The sequence below is a fragment of the Marmota monax genome, unplaced genomic scaffold, assembly GCF_021218885.2.
Source record: "Marmota monax isolate L192 unplaced genomic scaffold, Marmota_monax_Labrador192_F-V1.1 WCK01_AAM20220418_F8-fsc00689, whole genome shotgun sequence".
Taxonomy (NCBI): domain Eukaryota; kingdom Metazoa; phylum Chordata; class Mammalia; order Rodentia; family Sciuridae; genus Marmota; species Marmota monax.
The window spans coordinates 194,383-213,785 of NW_026695210.1; the positions used below are offsets into that span (position 1 = coordinate 194,383).

Below are 19,403 nucleotides of genomic sequence, written 5' to 3' on the forward strand. Positions count from 1 at the left end.
CTATTTCCAAAATCAGTAGAAGACTGAATATAATTAAGATCAGAGCCAAAATTAATAAAATTGAGAATTAAAAAAAAATACACAGGGTCAATGTAGAGTTAATTCTTCAAAAAAAATTGATAAACCATTAGCTAAACTAACCAAAAGCAAGAAGACTCAAAAAAGCAAAATTAGAGATTAAAAAGGAGATATCACCACAGACACTTCTAAAATCCAGAATATCATTAGAAAGTATTTTATTTATTTATTTATTTATTTATTTAGGGTGCTGGGAATTGAACCTATGGACACTTTACCACTAAGCCACATAAAAATAAATAAAGGCATTGTGTCCAACTACTCAGTCCTTTTTAATATTTATTTAGAGACAGGGTCTTGGTGAGTTGCTTAGGACCTTGCTAAGTTGCTGAGGCAGGCTTTGAACTTGTGATCCTCCTGCCTCAGTCTCCACAGCCACTAAGATTACAGGTGTGTACCAGTGTGCCTGGATGTTTTTAAAATGTATTCTCCAGTAACCTGCAAAATACAAAAGGCATTGACAAATTTGTAGACACATATGAACTGCCCAAACTGAATCAGGAAGTTACTGAAAACCTAAACAGACAAATATCAAGAAATGAAATTGAAACAGCAATTAATAGCCTTCCAACAAAGAAAAATCTCAGGAATAGACGAATTCTCAGGTGAGTTGTAGTGAAGTTTTAAAGAACACCAAAATTTCTCATATATGAAATTGAGCACTCCCTAATACACTCTAAGAAGCCAGTCTAACCCCAATACCAAAACCAGATAAAGATACATCATAGAAAGAATACTACAGACCAATATACCTAATAAACATATATGCAAAAATCCTTAATAAAATATTAGCAAACTGGGGCTGGAGGTGTGGCTCAACCGGTAGCATGCTCGCCTGGCATGCATGCAGCCAGGGTTCGATCCCCAGCACCACATACAAACAAAGATGTTGTGTCTGCCGAAAACTAAAAAATAAAAATATTAAAATTCTCTCTCTCTCTCTCTCTCTCTCTCTCTCTCTTCTCTCTCTCTCTCTCTCTCTCTCTCTCTCTCTCTCTCTTTAAAAAAATATTAGCAAACTGTATTAATATTAAAAAGCACTATATGGTCATCATTATACAAAATATATGTAAGAAGATTTGAAGTTGGTGTCAGGCATTACTTATATACAGAGATATGAAAAATTGTGGTATATATGTGTATTAAGAATTGTAATGCAAAAAAGTACATGTATAATGGCATAATTTGGCATGAACATACTTTATATACAGAGTTACAAAAACTTGTGCTGTAAATGGGTAATAATGAGTGTAATACATTCCACTATTGTCATGTATGTAAAAAAATTTTTAAAAATGTTATCAGAAAAAAAAAAAGCACTATACAGATTTAAAGCAATTATAATCAAAATCCCAATGACATTCCTCATAGAAATAGAAAAAGCAGTCATGAAATTCATCTGGAAAAATAAGAGACCCAGAATAGCTAAAGCAATCCATAGCAGGAAGAGTGAAGCAGGTGGCATCACTATACCAGACCTTCAACTATACTACAGAGCAAGAGTAACAAAAACAGCATGGTATTGGCACCAAAACTGACTGGTAGACCCATGGTACAGAATAGAGAACACAGAGACTTACCCACAAAAATCACAATTATCTTATATAAGACAAAGGTGCAAAAAACATGCATTGGAGAAAAATAGCCTCTTCAACAAATGATGCTAGGGAAACTGGAAATCCAAAAAAAGGAAGGAGAAAAATATAATAATTTTGCAACCAAATGAAATTAAACCCCTATCTCTCAACATGCACAAAACTCAACTCAAAGTGGATCAAGGACCTAGGAATAAAACCAGAGACCCTGCATCTAATAGAAGAAAAAGTAGGCCCTAATCTCCATCATGTGGGATTAGGCCCACATAAGACTCCTATAAGTCCTAATAAGACTCCTATAGCACGAGAATTAAAACCAAGAATCAATAAATGGGATGGGCTCAAACTAAAAAGTTTCTTCCCAACAAAAGAAAAAATGTGTGAGGTGAACAGAGAGCCTACATCTTGGGAGCAAATTTTTACCCCTCATACATCAAATAGAGCACTAATCTCTAGGGTATATAAAGAACTCAAAAAGCTAAACACCAAAAAAAAGAAAAACAAATAAGCCAATGAATAAATGGGCCAAGGACATGAAGAGACACTTCTCAGAAGATGATATACAATCAATCAACAAATACATGAAAAAATGTTCATCATCACTATCAATCAGAGAAATGCAAATCAAAACCACTCTAAGATTTCACCTCACTCCAGTCAGAATGGCAACTATTATGAAGACAAAAAACAATAATTGTTGGCGAGGATGTGGGGGAAAAAGGCACACTCATACATTGCTGGTGGGACTGCAAATTGGTGCAGCCAATATGGAAAGCAGTATGGAGATTCCATGGAAATCTTGACCCAGCTATTCCACTCCTCAGTCTATACCCAAAGGACTTAAAAACAGCATACTACAGAGACACAGCCACATCAATGTTTATTGCAGCACAATTCACAATAGCTAAACTATGGATCCAACCTAGATGCCCTTCAACAGATGAATGGGTAAACAAAATGTGGCATATATACACAATGGAATATTACTCAGCAATAAAAGTGAATAAAATCATGGCATTTGCAGGTAAATGGATAGAGTTAGAGAAGATAATGCTAAGTGAAGTTAGCCAATCCCAAATAACCAAATGCCAAATGTTTTCTTTGATATAAGGAGGCTGAGTCATGGTGAGGTAGGGAGAGGGAGCATGGGAGGAATAGACGAACTCTAGATAGGGCAGGGGGGTTGGAAGGGAAGAGACAGGGCATGGAGTTATAAATGTTGGTAGAATGTGATGATCATTATTATTTAAAGTAGTGCATGTATGAAGACAAGAATTGGTGTGAATATACTTTGTATAAAACCAGAGATATGAAAATTTGTGCTCTATATGACTAATAAGATTTGTAATGCATTCTGCTGTCACATATAAATAAAAAAAATTAAAAAAAAAAACACATCAAGAAGATAAGAGTGCTTGCCTAGCATGTGTGAAGCACTGGGTTCGATTCTCAGCACCACCTAATAAAATAAAGTTAAAAACCAGAAGTGGGGGGGCTGGGGATGTGGCTCAAGTGGTAGCGCGCTCACCTGGCATGTGCGGGACGCTGGGTTCAATCCTTAGCACCACATAAAAATAAAATAAAGATGTTGTGTCCACTGAAAACTAAAACTAAATGTTAAAAAAAAAACAGAAGTGGGGGTGATGGTCAGAGACAATAAGTAAAGAATCAGGGATGCTATGGAATGCTGTTTCCCTATTTTTAAAAAATCTGCCTGTGAAAATTTGTTTTTTCTATGGAAAAGTAGACTAATCCCTAGTCATAAGCAAACAGTAGGAAATATGAGCACATTATTAGGTACCTTTCTACAACAGAATTTCCATCGAATACCCTAGGTTTGTCCTTTGATCAGAGGCACTATTCTGTTCCTTTCCCCATCCCCAAAGGTCAGGATTACCTACAATGATTCTCCAAAGGCTTGTGCACATTTAAACAAGGATCCATGGAATTTAGTCTGTAATTTTTATAGAGCCCAGGTCACATCCATTTACTTTGTGACAGGTTAACCTTCTGCTGTCAAACCTCCCTGGAATTGGAAACACAAGAACTATTTCAATTTCATATTAGAAATCAAAGATATTGGTGCTAGTCTAACTCCTTCATTAATAACCATGAATTTGGGGAAACAAATTAGCCTCTTTTCCCCCCATTTGAAAAAATAATGATCTTAGATTCAAATCTCTTTCCCACACAATACACATACCTAGAAAGTGTTAAGTGCACAGCCTCACATTAAGGAAAAAGATTAATCAACAAATGGTGCTAGAAGCAAGCTGTTTAAAAAAAAAAAAACATGAATTGAGATTCAAACCTCATGCCATATGCCAATATAACTCCAGCTGAATAAGGGTACATGTGGTTAAAAAAATTCATACTTAAAAGTAGAAGAAAATATATACTTGAATGGTCTAATCTCCAGATGGTAAACATTTTGTGAATTTAAAAAGAATGAAAGAAATTGCAAAGGGAAGCATTGAGAAACTTTCTACATGAGAAAGGAGAAACAATACAGGTAGAAATTTAAACAAACTTAAAAGGAAAATGCAAACTGAGAAAAATTCAAGAAGAAAAAAATGATGTACACCCTTGCCCCAATTTGAAAGCATCTCTCTTATTTCTTGAGAAAAGAGGAGGCAAAGGGTAAACTCCGGCCCACTAACCAGAGGGGAAGAGGAGTAAATGAGTGGCCCTGAGACCACCTGAGGGCTCCATGCCCAATCAGAGGGTTGTTGCTCAAGGCCTAAGGAACCCTATTGCTTCCACTCTATAAATTAAACAACTCCACGGGGAAGGCAGAACAAGGCCCTTCCTCTCATTTTGTAGATGAGAAACACTGAGGCCCAGAGAAGCTAAGCAAGTCTGCAAAGTCTTAACAAGTGCTTAAGTGCTAAAACCAATCCTAGAACCCAGCTGGGGTTCTGCCTCAGCACAGTCACCTGAAATGAGGAAGCTGGATGAGATCCCTGGTTCCCCAAGTGCAGTGCTCACAAGAGCAGCCCCAGCCTCCCAGGGGAACTTGACAGAAATGAAATTCTCAGTCCCTGCCCAGACCCAGGGAAGCCTGACCTCTGGCATGGGACCCAGCCATCTGTTGTGACAAGCCCTCCTGCTGCTTCTTTCCACATGCAAGTGTGGAGAGTGACAGATTCCATGACTGCTAATGGCCCTTCCAGACCTCACACATGTACATGTAACTGTAAGCATTCATCTCCAGGGCATTTTGTGCAAAACCACAAGGTCTCCTTGACCTAGAACTAAAAGGTAAAGAATAAATCAAATAAAAACTGGAGTTTGTGTTAACGGGAGGCAAAATACTCCCTTCTCTCCCTTTGGTTGAATTTATGCCTATTGTGTCTGTTAAAGCTGCCTGTCTGCAGTCAGGTGCATATTGTACTCTACATGAGGCTTTCTTCCTTGGCTCTGTGTGAAGAGAGGAGCAATGAGCTCCCCTCCAAAAAGCAATCTGGAGAAAATAGTCATAGAGTATGAAGATGACAGGACCTTCTTTCCAATCTTGAGATACGAGAAAAAGAAAAATTTACATGCTCTCATTAATGATATTTAATGGTATTATGTTTCTAAAATGCAATATATGAAATATGTTGTTTTGTATTATCTTCAAAAACTAAGCTGGGCGCAGTGGCAAATGCCTGTAATCCCATTAGCTTGGGAGGCTGAAGCAGGAGGATCAGGAGTTCGAAGCCAGCCTCTGCAAAAGCAAGGCACTAAGCAACTCAGTGAGACCCTGTCTCTAAATAAAATACAAAATAGGGCTGGGGATGTGGCTCAGTGGTTGAGTGCCCCTGAGTTCAATCCTCAGTACCAAAATATAATAATAATATTAGTGTTTCAAAACACTTTTTATAGAATGAGAATAAAATTGATTTCTCCATAATTTCAGAATTACTTACAATTGAAATCGTAAGTAGGTCTTGATATCAATAAGAAGTCTTGGTCTGTTACCTCAGAAACATCCTGGAAATCCTGCCCATTTGATGTCTGTCATACTTAGCTCTTAAGAGATGACCTTTTATTTTTCATTCTCTGGAGGCATGAAGTGAATTTGGCAGGATTCATTAAGCCTCATCCAATACCTGTCGTTTACTACCTCATCAACACTCAGTTCTGAATGCATCTACTTCAACTTTGTCCATTATTTTCTAAATAGTTTTAACCATGTTAAACCACACAAAAATCTTATCAGTCTCAGAAAGTTTTAACTACTTTTTCTTTTAATTATTTTTAGTTGTAGATGGACACAATATATTTATTTTTATGTGGTGCTGAGGATAGAACACATGTGAGACAGGCACTCTACCACTGAGCCACAGCCACAGCCCAGTTTTAACTACTTTTGAGGTCTGGATTATACAACATTTTTATGACTATCCCTACTTGCATGAGCCATTATGACCAGGTGGAAATCAGTGAACTACTTATTGTAAACATGCCTCAGGGTTACTTCCATGTTAAACAACTATATTTTTGTCAATAATCATCAAATCAAAAGGACAGGACTGGTGTGGACATAAAGGGTTTCCCTTTAGGCTAAGGCTTCAAAGAAAAGGTACGGGATGCTCAATAGTCCTAGAAACTAAGGCCCTTGATCATTCATTGGACATAGGGCATGTCAATCTTCTCTTTTCAGCAAATGAGCTTAGAGCGTGTCACAAGGGGCCGCAACCCTTTGTTGACAGTTCTGAACCCGCCTCATCACCTTCCGTTGGGAAGTTTTCATTCTTATTGGGGGATCTTCTGAGGCTCAGACTTGGTTGACAACTCCTGGGGCCTGGGATTGACCCCCTGCCCTTCGAGTAGTGAGGCCTCGTCAGGCACCACCCACAGACTGCTGTCTTCTTGGAAAGAGGCTTCTTTGCCCCCTCTTTCCCCTCCCCTCTGTGGCAGCCTGCTAGACAGCCACCATCTTTGCTGTCAAAGTTGCCCCACTCCGATCGCAGCTCAGTTGAGGTACCGATTGGTGTCATGTCTGCCACAAGGAATAGAAAACGTACCCGAGAGGGCCAAAACAGGCGGGTAAGCCCAATGGGAGAGTGGATGGGGCTGTTGGAGTGGGTGAAGGGATGGACCGCGACTTGGGCCCAGATGTGGGTGACATGGCACCTGAGGCCATCAAAGCCCAGGTGACTGGGCCTGGGGTGGTGGAGGTCCCAGAGCCCAAGGGAGGCCCCAAGGAGGAAGAGGGAGCCCAGGCCCCAATCCTACCCAGAGCCTGGGAGGGTGGGGATGCGGAGGAATACTTGGATGTTGGGCCAACAGAGGAGGAGGGAGGGGACCTGGCAGAGAGCCAGGATATCGTAGTGGACACCTGTCAGTTGCTCATGCTTGGCTTCTGGTGCATGTTCCTGGATCTGGATCATTCACTTCTGCACCACATCTACTACAATTACCATACCCTGCTCCAGTCCCTTCGCAGCCAAGTGAACCAGCGATCCCGATCCCGCTCAGCTGTGTTAAGCAACTCAAATAAGCGCCAGGTGATGCAGATGCCCCAGAGACGAAGAACGAGGGCCATGACTCAGATGATCCAAGGCGAGAGCCAGGGCCTGGGCCTGGGCCTGGGCCTGGGCCAGGGCCAGGGCCAGGGCCTGGGCCTGGGCCAGGGCCTGGGCCTGGGCCTGGGCCAGGGCCTGGGCCTGGGCCTGGGCCTGGGCCTGGGCCTGGGCCTGGGCCTGGGCTTTAGCCTGAGATTGAGTCTGAGCCAGCTGGACACAACCGCCTCTATCCCAGTGGCCCAGCACACAACACAAAGCAGCATAGCAATTCAGGATCCAGAACAGCAGGCAGAAGAGGTGGTGGAGAAAGAACAGGCGGAGGAGATCACCGCACAAATCACCGATGTGAGAGGTGAGGAAATGGTGGACCCACAGCTGCAGAGGCGCTAGCTGGTGAGGCAAAATGGGAAAGCACTGACCTTGGGTAGGGAAGTGGTGGGTCCTGACCTCCTCCAAATTAAGGCCGAATGTGCCAGGTTAGAAGCCCAATTCAAAGCAACCTTTGCAGTTTTTTTAAAAAAAAAAATATGCTGTCCTTTACCAACCTGTATTTTATAAGAGTTGGGACTGTCAATGCGATTTGCCAGCAGACAGATGAATGTCAGGTGTTCAGGAGGGAGCTCGGGAGGAAATGGAAAGAACCCTGGAGGAAAAGAAATAGCAAAGGGTGCACTTCCTCTTTGGTTCACAGCTTTTGAAAGTGAAAAGGGTCTTAGAAAGTTGAGCCTAAAAATGATTTGGGAGCACTTGGTTAAAAAGACAGGTTCTGGGGTTAAGGAAACAATTGGCTTCACTGCAGAATTTGTCTTTGAGACAAACAAGTATTTTCCCAACAAAGTTCTGACCAAAACATTGAAAATGCAAACTGACCCAATCACTCTGACCCTTTCTTCCCTAAAGGAGAAGTAATCAGCAGCATTAGGAGGGAGATTTCCTGGGAAGAGGGGAACATGTCACTGTGAAAATGATTAAACAGAAGAAATATGAGGGCCATGGAAGGGTGATGTCAACCAGCAGGAAGGTGCCTGGCCATGTTTTCTTAGCTACTTCTTCTTGCTTCTCCTGAGGGGAGATGATTGGTGCTGCTGCTGGGTATGAATTGGGCTAGTTTTTCCATCTGATCTCACTGTTTGTATTATTCTTCACCAAAGAAATAACTAAATATGAGTATGAACACCTGAATGAAGACAATGAAGACTTTGTCATTAAGAAAGAGATGAAAACAGAGGAAGAAAATAAGAAGGAAAATGAAAAACAAGGAGGACTTGAATAGGAACCTGATCTGGTAGATAGCAACCCCAGAAAATTCAGGTATCTGTGTATAGCTTTGGGTATCACTCAAAAAATCCTGACATTTATCTGTTACTAACAGCTTTAAATTTTTAAAATTCTAGTAAATTAATTAAGTTTATTTAAAATTACATAAAAACTCAATTTAACTTACTAAGAATGTTACTAGAATAATCATGTAGCTAGTAATATAAAATATAGTACGTTCTGAAAAGTACTTCATGGCTATTCATCTGTTCTTGTAGGATCGTTTGTACTCTAGCTGTAAGACTACTATCAAGTGGTAAATATATCAGACTTAGTACCTGAGACCAATATCCATTAAGGAAATTTACCAGAAGCAGCAGCTAAAGTGGCTGGGCCAGGCACTAGTGGGGTCTTCATTACTTGGCCATTTAAATGGAGTTTCCTATACTAAATAGGATGCAACAGCTTACAGAATGTGACTACTAACAAATAGCAAAAGTTATGAATTTCAAGTAGGACCATATTTAATGGTTAATATCTAAATATGCATTTTGCTAGAATTTTTTTATATTTTATGTCAGTCAAAAGAAAGGAAACTTACAGTTCATAATTTATGACTGAGTTGATAATTAAGTCTTAAGGTATATGTCTTTCAGCATATTTAGATGCTCAACATTTTTCTCTTCTGTTTTTGCATTTTCATAGTTGTGTATTTTATAACAGCCTCTTTCTCACAGGGTACATGTGGAAACCAAGGATCTGGGAGGGTAAAGGAATACCATTTGTGGTACCACTAGAGGTTTAAGAGATTTATTTAAATTCCAGAATGGCCACTCAAACAAAAACACTACAAAACGTGCGTGCACACACACATACAACACAATTTTTGATGTTAGGCACAAAGGAAACAAGGTTGGTATGATCACATGATTGAAGCCATCAGTTTGACAAACACTCTGATATCCAAGCATGCACACTTTAAGAGGAAAACGTGTTCTCTACTTGATATATAGCACACAAATGCAGAAAATATACATAGGAATGTTACACTTAGAAAATCATGGGTGCTGGTTAATGTTGTGTAACTGTTTATTTTTTGTCATTTCATCCTGCAGTTAGGAGGAATAAAAAGAAGATAGAAAAGAAGAAAGAATCTGTTGTTCACTGTTTTTAGGTTTTTCATTATTCAGAAGCCCGTGGGAATTGTAACACTGATATTTTAATGTTCATCATCCTAAAAGTGATATTCTATGAAAAATACCTTTTTCTTACCTGTTGCAGTTATATTTAATGATGCTTAATAAAGTTAAAAGAAGGGTTTGTTTGAAATCAATAAAGAGAAATACGGGCAGATTTTGTTTCCACAAACAATCCTGACTCAAATCTCTTTTATTTCTTCATTTTGGGCCCCTTACCCTATTGAAAGGTAAACCTGTTTAAACTTGTTTTACTTTGGCCAAAAACAAGTTTAAAATGAAGTTTAAAATAATTTTGGTAAAGAGAAAGATGGAGGACAAGCCTTTAGAGCTCTGTTGCCCATTAGTTTAGTCACTAGCCATCTGTAGCTACTAAACATGAAATTTTACTAATCTGATTTGATATTTGCAGTAGTTGTAAAAAATAGTGTAGCATATCTTATTAATAATTTTAATATTGATGACATGTTGAAATGATCATATATTTAATTAAAATACAGTTTTGAAACTTTGCCAGTTTATTTTCTAATGTGTCTACTAGAAGATTGAAAGTTCCATATGTGGATTTCATTATATGTCTACTAAACAATCCTGGTCTAGTGAATAGTTTTGAAGGAAATTTCATGAATGGCCCAGGTTGTCTGGAGGCCACATGGTGCTACTGAGCCTGAGCCCAGACTTTGACTTGGAGCAGTAGTTTTTAAAGTTTGTTCCCTAAATAGCATCATCATATTACCTAGGAATTCTTAAGCTCCACCTAGGATCTACTGATTCATAAACCCACAGAGTGAGGCCAGCCATCTGTGTTTTAAACAGCCCTCCAAGGGATTCTGATGCACAGTAATGTTTGAGAACCACAGGCTCATAACAACAGAGGAAGCATCTGAGACTCACCTAAACTAAGACCAGCCTTAATTCACTGTCTTGGAACTGTTGCAAGTAAACTGAATGGGATGGCATGGACTAGACTAAAAGGAGACACAGGGGCAAAGATTGGGTGATAGCAACAGAAAAATGCATAAGAGAAGAAGCTAGTTCCAGAAGGATGTAAACATGATATCATATATGTAAAGCCTAGGAAAACACAAATGATATATAGAGAGACTAAAAGGCATGCATGTGAGAGATGCATACAAATGTAGCATACAGAAAGGTGTGTTTTGAAAAGATAAACACATTTAAGATGGGAAAGGGAGGGATTTTTCTGTGGAGAATTCCATGGTAGATATCACCCCTATTGTAGTTTTACATTTTGTAAGCTGAGTGGTAGATACAGAGATATTAGTAGCATTTTCTATAATTTTATGTAGTTCTTAAATACTACCAAAGTAGTAGAAGGGGAGCAGCTCTTCCTACACTAGTGGGGCAGGACTTAAGGAAGTCCTAGAATTCTAAATCCTATAATGGCCTCATGTCATTGTAAAGGTACATTTGTCACAGAAGAAGATAAACCATAAGTAAAACATGTTATATGAGTTGATTTAAACTTGGATCTCCAAATGAATTCCTGTCCTCATGAAGCCAGATTTAAAGATAGGTAATCAGTGTAGCTAGGTAAATTGAATTAGGTCGGATCTAGAAGGCCAATTTGAGTGAGTTTGGGAAGTTGGAGACTGTCCCTTGAGGGATCTTATCAAGTACCTGTCCCTGCTCCAACCTGTTGCCAAGGTTACCTGTCTGTCCCAGGAATTGCCCCCCCCCGCCCTTACAGAGAGCTATAAGGTTGTTAATGTGTCCTTGTCTACTCCACCTTGCCCTTCCTCCTTTAGCCCATGTATTTCCCACCTTTCGGCCATCCCACCAAGCATTCCTGGGCCTACTCACATATGCAGGAAGGAGAAAGATAAGGGGGGAAAGGCAGAACAAAGGAATCCTAGGACATATAAAAAGGGCAGAACACCTAGCCTCTTGGGATACCAGGATACCAGCTATGGTCCCCTTCTCCCTCCCGGAAGAAGTCCATGTTGCCCCTTTTTAAATAAACCCTGCTTCATATGTTTGCCTCAGCGTGCCTCTCTAATGTTCAAACTTCAACATGTGGGAAAGCAGGACTCGTCATGGATAACCAGCGGTATCACTAACCAAGTTAAATATCTGGCTGGCTAGGCTAAATATGTGATCTAATACTCTTTTTCTCTCCCTCACTACATGCTTCACCTTGTTGTCTGAGCACAGTGGCCCCATGCTTCCAAAAATATTGGGTTCTAGGAGTTCATCTTGCAATAAGACTTAGAACTAGTTCCTGAGTGAGACTGGAGGACAACCGCCAATAATTATGTCCCTTCTACTCACTGTCAGAGGGAGACAAGATAACCAGCCAAGCCAGAAGCTATCTGAATTTGAAAGTGACAAGTTGTTTTTTTTTTTCTTTTTGGTCTCAAAGAAGTTCTATACAATTTATATTTTAAATGTAAGCCTAGGAGAGAGAGAAATCTAGCAAAAGCTAAGAAAACAATAGAGATGCCTTTTTTTGGATCCTAGCTGTCCCATATTTTAGACCCAGCTATAAAGTCATATTCCTCACCTTCCTTTGACTGCTACATAGCCTCAGGAGCATTCCCCCATCTGATCAATGAAGAGAAGTTCCCCTGTGTCCAGTCCCTGATTGGGCCCTGTTCAGATGCCAACTGTCAAAGCCTCACCCTTCTTTGACTGCCATAGCCGTTAATTTAGGAACCTGATGTGGGGTGATGAGGGGATGAAGAAAAGACAAAGAAAATAAAAGGTGGTGCTAGGTGATTCAGCTAAGCCCTGGTGAGGCTTGACTGGCACCAGAGCTAGCTCAGCACATTTGTTTAATAGATTTTAGGTTGTGGCTCAGCGGTAGAGTGCTCATCTAGCACGAGGCACTAGGTTCGATCCTCAGCACCACATAAAAATAAATAAAGGCATTGTGTCCAACTACAACTAAAAACAATATTTTTTTTAAAAAAGTTTATTTGTGGGAAAGTTTCAGCAAAGCAGGCAATCTGAAGGATACAGAACTGGTGAGACATCAGGATCGTCTTGTTTTGCTCAGAATCCTCTATCCCTGGGAGTTGGTATCTGAACTCAAGGCCTTGATTGATAACTCTGGCCTTTGTACAAAGTTTTCTTGGGCTGGCATCACCATAACAACTGGGGAATCTTGATCTCTACCTTCACACAGGCAGCTCCTGGCACAACTGTAGACACAAGAGAGTCAGAGGCCATGATTGGATTCATTGCTCTCCACAACTCACCCTTTACTCATCTCTCTCTTTCCTCCCCAACTATTCATACACAAAACTTCTTTAGTAGCAGTATTTCCTTATACCAGTGCCCAACTAAAGGCCACAGGCTTGGTCAGGTGCAACTCTGTAGAGGCCCTTTATGTGAAGCAAAACCTCTTAAGAACACCTTAAATCCTTTGAATACCTTCAGGTCTCAGTTGTCAAGATCCTATTTGACTTCCCTCCCCAAGTCACATACAAACAGAGACATACTACAGAACAGGTTCTGTTGTATTTGTTTGTGGTTGCTATTACAAAGATCAAGGAAGCTATAAAGAATCTGAAAACATGTCAGAATGTGCCTTTTGTCATTAAAAAATAAACAATTGAAGAACTGAACTTTGTTAACTGGAAAATAAATTATTATATTTTTCTCCTTCCTTTTTTTGGGGGGAAAGGGGGTACCAGGGATTGAACACAGGGCACTTAACCACTGAGCTACATCCCCAGCCCTTTTTTATTTTTTTTTTATATTGAGACAGGGTCTCGCTAAGTTGCTTAGGGCCTCACTAAGTTACTGAGGCTGGCTTTCAACTTGCGATCCTCCTGCCTCAGCCTCCCAAGTCACTGGGATTATAGGCATGTGCCACCAAACCAGGCTGAAAAAGAAATCATTAATGGAGAGTTCACAGAGTGAGAATTACCTAATAGAAGTCCACTCTGAGAAAAGAGGGAAGGGAAGTGTAACAGAATGGGTAAAGGGCATCTACCTAAATGAACTGTTTACAATGGGAATACAAAGGGAATAAAATCCAGTCAATCGAAAACCTGGTCTTATTGCTCCAACTTGAGGCCTTAAAAAAGGAAGAACAAACTATTTCCAAAATCAGTAGAAGACTGAATATAATTAAGATCAGAGCCAAAATTAATAAAATTGAGAATTAAAAAAAAAATACACAGGGTCAATGTAGAGTTAATTCTTCAAAAAAATTGATAAACCATTAGCTAAACTAACCAAAAGCAAGAAGACTCAAAAAAGCAAAATTAGAGATTAAAAAGGAGATATCACCACAGACACTTCTAAAATCCAGAATATCATTAGAAAGTATTTTATTTATTTATTTATTTATTTATTTAGGGTGCTGGGAATTGAACCTATGGACACTTTACCACTAAGCCACATAAAAATAAATAAAGGCATTGTGTCCAACTACTCAGTCCTTTTTAATATTTATTTAGAGACAGGGTCTTGGTGAGTTGCTTAGGACCTTGCTAAGTTGCTGAGGCAGGCTTTGAACTTGTGATCCTCCTGCCTCAGTCTCCACAGCCACTAAGATTACAGGTGTGTACCACTGTGCCTGGATGTTTTTAAAATGTATTCTCCAGTAAACTGCAAAATACAAAAGACATTGACAAATTTGTAGACACATATGACCTGCCCAAACTGAATCAGGAAGTTACTGAAAACCTAAACAGACAAATATCAAGAAATGAAATTGAAACAGCAATTAATAGCCTTCCAACAAAGAAAAATCTCAGGAATAGACGAATTCTCAGGTGAGTTGTAGTGAAGTTTTAAAGAACACCAAAATTTCTCATATATGAAATTGAGCACTCCCTAATACACTCTAAGAAGCCAGTCTAACCCCAATACCAAAACCAGATAAAGATACATCATAGAAAGAATACTACAGACCAATATACCTAATAAACATATATGCAAAAATCCTTAATAAAATATTAGCAAACTGGGGCTGGAGATGTGGCTCAACCGGTAGCACACTCGCCTGGCATGCATGCAGCCAGGGTTCGATCCCCAGCACCACATACAAACAAAGATGTTGTGTCCGCCGAAAACTAAAAAATAAAAATATTAAAATTCTCTCTCTCTCTCTCTCTCTGTTCTCTCTCTCTCTCTCTCTCTCTCTCTCTCTCTCTTTAAAAAAATATTAGCAAACTGTATTAATATTAAAAAGCACTATATGGTCATCATTATACAAAATATATGTAAGAAGATTTGAAGTTGGTGTCAGGCATTACTTATATACAGAGATATGAAAAATTGTGGTATATATGTGTATTAAGAATTGTAATGCAAAAAAAGTACATGTATAATGGCATAATTTGGCATGAACATACTTTATATACAGAGTTACAAAAACTTGTGCTGTAAATGGGTAATAATGAGTGTAATACATTCCACTATTGTCATGTATGTAAAAAAATTTTTAAAAATGTTATCAGAAAAAAAAAAGCACTATACAGATTTAAAGCAATTATAATCAAAATCCCAATGACATTCCTCATAGAAATAGAAAAAGCAGTCATGAAATTCATCTGGAAAAATAAGAGACCCAGAATAGCTAAAGCAATCCATAGCAGGAAGAGTGAAGCAGGTGGCATCACTATACCAGACCTTCAACTATACTACAGAGCAAGAGTAACAAAAACAGCATGGTATTGGCACCAAAACTGACTGGTAGACCCATGGTACAGAATAGAGAACACAGAGACTTACCCACAAAAATCACAATTATCTTATATAAGACAAAGGTGCAAAAAACATGCATTGGAGAAAAATAGCCTCTTCAACAAATGATGCTAGGGAAACTGGAAATCCAAAAAAAGGAAGGAGAAAAATATAATAATTTTGCAACCAAATGAAATTAAACCCCTATCTCTCAACATGCACAAAACTCAACTCAAAGTGGATCAGGGACCTAGGAATAAAACCAGAGACCCTGCATCTAATAGAAGAAAAAGTAGGCCCTAATCTCCATCATGTGGGATTAGGCCCACATAAGACTCCTATAAGTCCTAATAAGACTCCTATAGCACGAGAATTAAAACCAAGAATCAATAAATGGGATGGGCTCAAACTAAAATGTTTCTTCCCAACAAAAGAAAAAATGTGTGAGGTGAACAGAGAGCCTACATCTTGGGAGCAAATTTTTACCCCTCATACATCAAATAGAGCACTAATCTCTAGGGTATATAAAGAACTCAAAAAGCTAAACACCAAAAAAAAGAAAAACAAATAAGCCAATGAATAAATGGGCCAAGGACATGAAGAGACACTTCTCAGAAGATGATATACAATCAATCAACAAATACATGAAAAAATGTTCATCATCACTATCAATCAGAGAAATGCAAATCAAAACCACTCTAAGATTTCACCTCACTCCAGTCAGAATGGCAACTATTATGAAGACAAAAAACAATAATTGTTGGCGAGGATGTGGGGGAAAAAGGCACACTCATACATTGCTGGTGGGACTGCAAATTGGTGCAGCCAATATGGAAAGCAGTATGGAGATTCCATGGAAATCTTGACCCAGCTATTCCACTCCTCAGTCTATACCCAAAGGACTTAAAAACAGCATACTACAGAGACACAGCCACATCAATGTTTATTGCAGCACAATTCACAATAGCTAAACTATGGATCCAACCTAGATGCCCTTCAACAGATGAATGGGTAAACAAAATGTGGCATATATACACAATGGAATATTACTCAGCAATAAAAGTGAATAAAATCATGGCATTTGCAGGTAAATGGATAGAGTTAGAGAAGATAATGCTAAGTGAAGTTAGCCAATCCCAAATAACCAAATGCCAAATGTTTTCTTTGATATAAGGAGGCTGAGTCATGGTGAGGTAGGGAGAGGGAGCATGGGAGGAATAGACGAACTCTAGATAGGGCAGGGGGGTTGGAAGGGAAGAGACAGGGCATGGAGTTATAAATGTTGGTGGAATGTGATGATCATTATTATTTAAAGTAGTGCATGTATGAAGACAAGAATTGGTGTGAATATACTTTGTATAAAACCAGAGATATGAAAATTTGTGCTCTATATGACTAATAAGATTTGTAATGCATTCTGCTGTCACATATAAATAAAAAAAAATTAAAAAAAAAACACATCAAGAAGATAAGAGTGCTTGCCTAGCATGTGTGAAGCACTGGGTTCGATTCTCAGCACCACCTAATAAAATAAAGTTAAAAACCAGAAGTGGGGGGGCTGGGGATGTGGCTCAAGTGGTAGCGCGCTCACCTGGCATGTGCGGGACGCTGGGTTCAATCCTTAGCACCACATAAAAATAAAATAAAGATGTTGTGTCCACTGAAAACTAAAACTAAATGTTAAAAAAAAAACAGAAGTGGGGGTGATGGTCAGAGACAATAAGTAAAGAATCAGGGATGCTATGGAATGCTGTTTCCCTATTTTTAAAAAATCTGCCTGTGAAAATTTGTTTTTTCTATGGAAAAGTAGACTAATCCCTAGTCATAAGCAAACAGTAGGAAATATGAGCACATTATTAGGTACCTTTCTACAACAGAATTTCCATCGAATACCCTAGGTTTGTCCTTTGATCAGAGGCAATATTCTGTTCCTTTCCCCATCCCCAAAGGTCAGGATTACCTACAATGATTCTCCAAAGGCTTGTGCACATTTAAACAAGGATCCATGGAATTTAGTCTGTAATTTTTATAGAGCCCAGGTCACATCCATTTACTTTGTGACAGGTTAACCTTCTGCTGTCAAACCTCCCTGGAATTGGAAACACAAGAACTATTTCAATTTCATATTAGAAATCAAAGATATTGGTGCTAGTCTAACTCCTTCATTAATAACCATGAATTTGGGGAAACAAATTAGCCTCTTTTCCCCCCATTTGAAAAAATAATGATCTTAGATTCAAATCTCTTTCCCACACAATACACATACCTAGAAAGTGTTAAGTGCACAGCCTCACATTAAGGAAAAAGATTAATCAACAAATGGTGCTAGAAGCAAGCTGTTTAAAAAATAAAAAACATGAATTGAGATTCAAACCTCATGCCATATGCCAATATAACTCCAGCTGAATAAGGGTACATGTGGTTAAAAAAATTCATACTTAAAAGTAGAAGAAAATATATACTTGAATGGTCTAATCTCCAGATGGTAAACATTTTGTGAATTTAAAAAGAATGAAAGAAATTGCAAAGGGAAGCATTGAGAAACTTTCTACATGAGAAAGGAGAAACAATACAGGTAGAAATTTAAACAAACTTAAAAGGAAAATGCAAACTGAGAAAAATTCAAGAAGAAAAAAATGATGTACACCCTTGCCCCAATTTGAAAGCATCTCTCTTATTTCTTGAGAAAAGAGGAGGCAAAGGGTAAACTCCGGCCCACTAACCAGAGGGGAAGAGGAGTAAATGAGTGGCCCTGAGACCACCTGAGGGCTCCATGCCCAATCAGAGGGTTGTTGCTCAAGGCCTAAGGAACCCTATTGCTTCCACTCTATAAATTAAACAACTCCACGGGGAAGGCAGAACAAGGCCCTTCCTCTCATTTTGTAGATGAGAAACACTGAGGCCCAGAGAAGCTAAGCAAGTCTGCAAAGTCTTAACAAGTGCTTAAGTGCTAAAACCAATCCTAGAACCCAGCTGGGGTTCTGCCTCAGCACAGTCACCTGAAATGAGGAAGCTGGATGAGATCCCTGGTTCCCCAAGTGCAGTGCTCACAAGAGCAGCCCCAGCCTCCCAGGGGAACTTGACAGAAATGAAATTCTCAGTCCCTGCCCAGACCCAGGGAAGCCTGACCTCTGGCATGGGACCCAGCCATCTGTTGTGACAAGCCCTCCTGCTGCTTCTTTCCACATGCAAGTGTGGAGAGTGACAGATTCCATGACTGCTAATGGCCCTTCCAGACCTCACACATGTACATGTAACTGTAAGCATTCATCTCCAGGGCATTTTGTGCAAAACCACAAGGTCTCCTTGACCTAGAACTAAAAGGTAAAGAATAAATCAAATAAAAACTGGAGTTTGTGTTAACGGGAGGCAAAATACTCCCTTCTCTCCCTTTGGTTGAATTTATGCCTATTGTGTCTGTTAAAGCTGCCTGTCTGCAGTCAGGTGCATATTGTACTCTACATGAGGCTTTCTTCCTTGGCTCTGTGTGAAGAGAGGAGCAATGAGCTCCCCTCCAAAAAGCAATCTGGAGAAAATAGTCATAGAGTATGAAGATGACAGGACCTTCTTTCCAATCTTGAGATACGAGAAAAAGAAAAATTTACATGCTCTCATTAATGATATTTAATGGTATTATGTTTCTAAAATGCAATATATGAAATATGTTGTTTTGTATTATCTTCAAAAACTAAGCTGGGCGCAGTGGCAAATGCCTGTAATCCCATTAGCTTGGGAGGCTGAAGCAGGAGGATCAGGAGTTCGAAGCCAGCCTCTGCAAAAGCAAGGCACTAAGCAACTCAGTGAGACCCTGTCTCTAAATAAAATACAAAATAGGGCTGGGGATGTGGCTCAGTGGTTGAGTGCCCCTGAGTTCAATCCTCAGTACCAAAATATAATAATAATATTAGTGTTTCAAAACACTTTTTATAGAATGAGAATAAAATTGATTTCTCCATAATTTCAGAATTACTTACAATTGAAATCGTAAGTAGGTCTTGATATCAATAAGAAGTCTTGGTCTGTTACCTCAGAAACATCCTGGAAATCCTGCCCATTTGATGTCTGTCATACTTAGCTCTTAAGAGATGACCTTTTATTTTTCA

The 19,403-nt window shown here is 39.2% G+C and overlaps 1 long non-coding RNA gene across 1 annotated transcript; it reads left to right on the forward strand.

The window, feature by feature from the left end:
- Positions 1-7,319: 7,319 nt before the first annotated feature.
- On the forward strand, positions 7,320-9,787 carry LOC124083838 (uncharacterized). Its single transcript, XR_006848935.2, has 3 exons — positions 7,320-7,538; positions 8,338-8,497; positions 9,559-9,787. It is a non-coding gene; the product is annotated as an uncharacterized LOC124083838 (long non-coding RNA).
- The last annotated feature ends 9,616 nt before the right edge of the window (positions 9,788-19,403 follow it).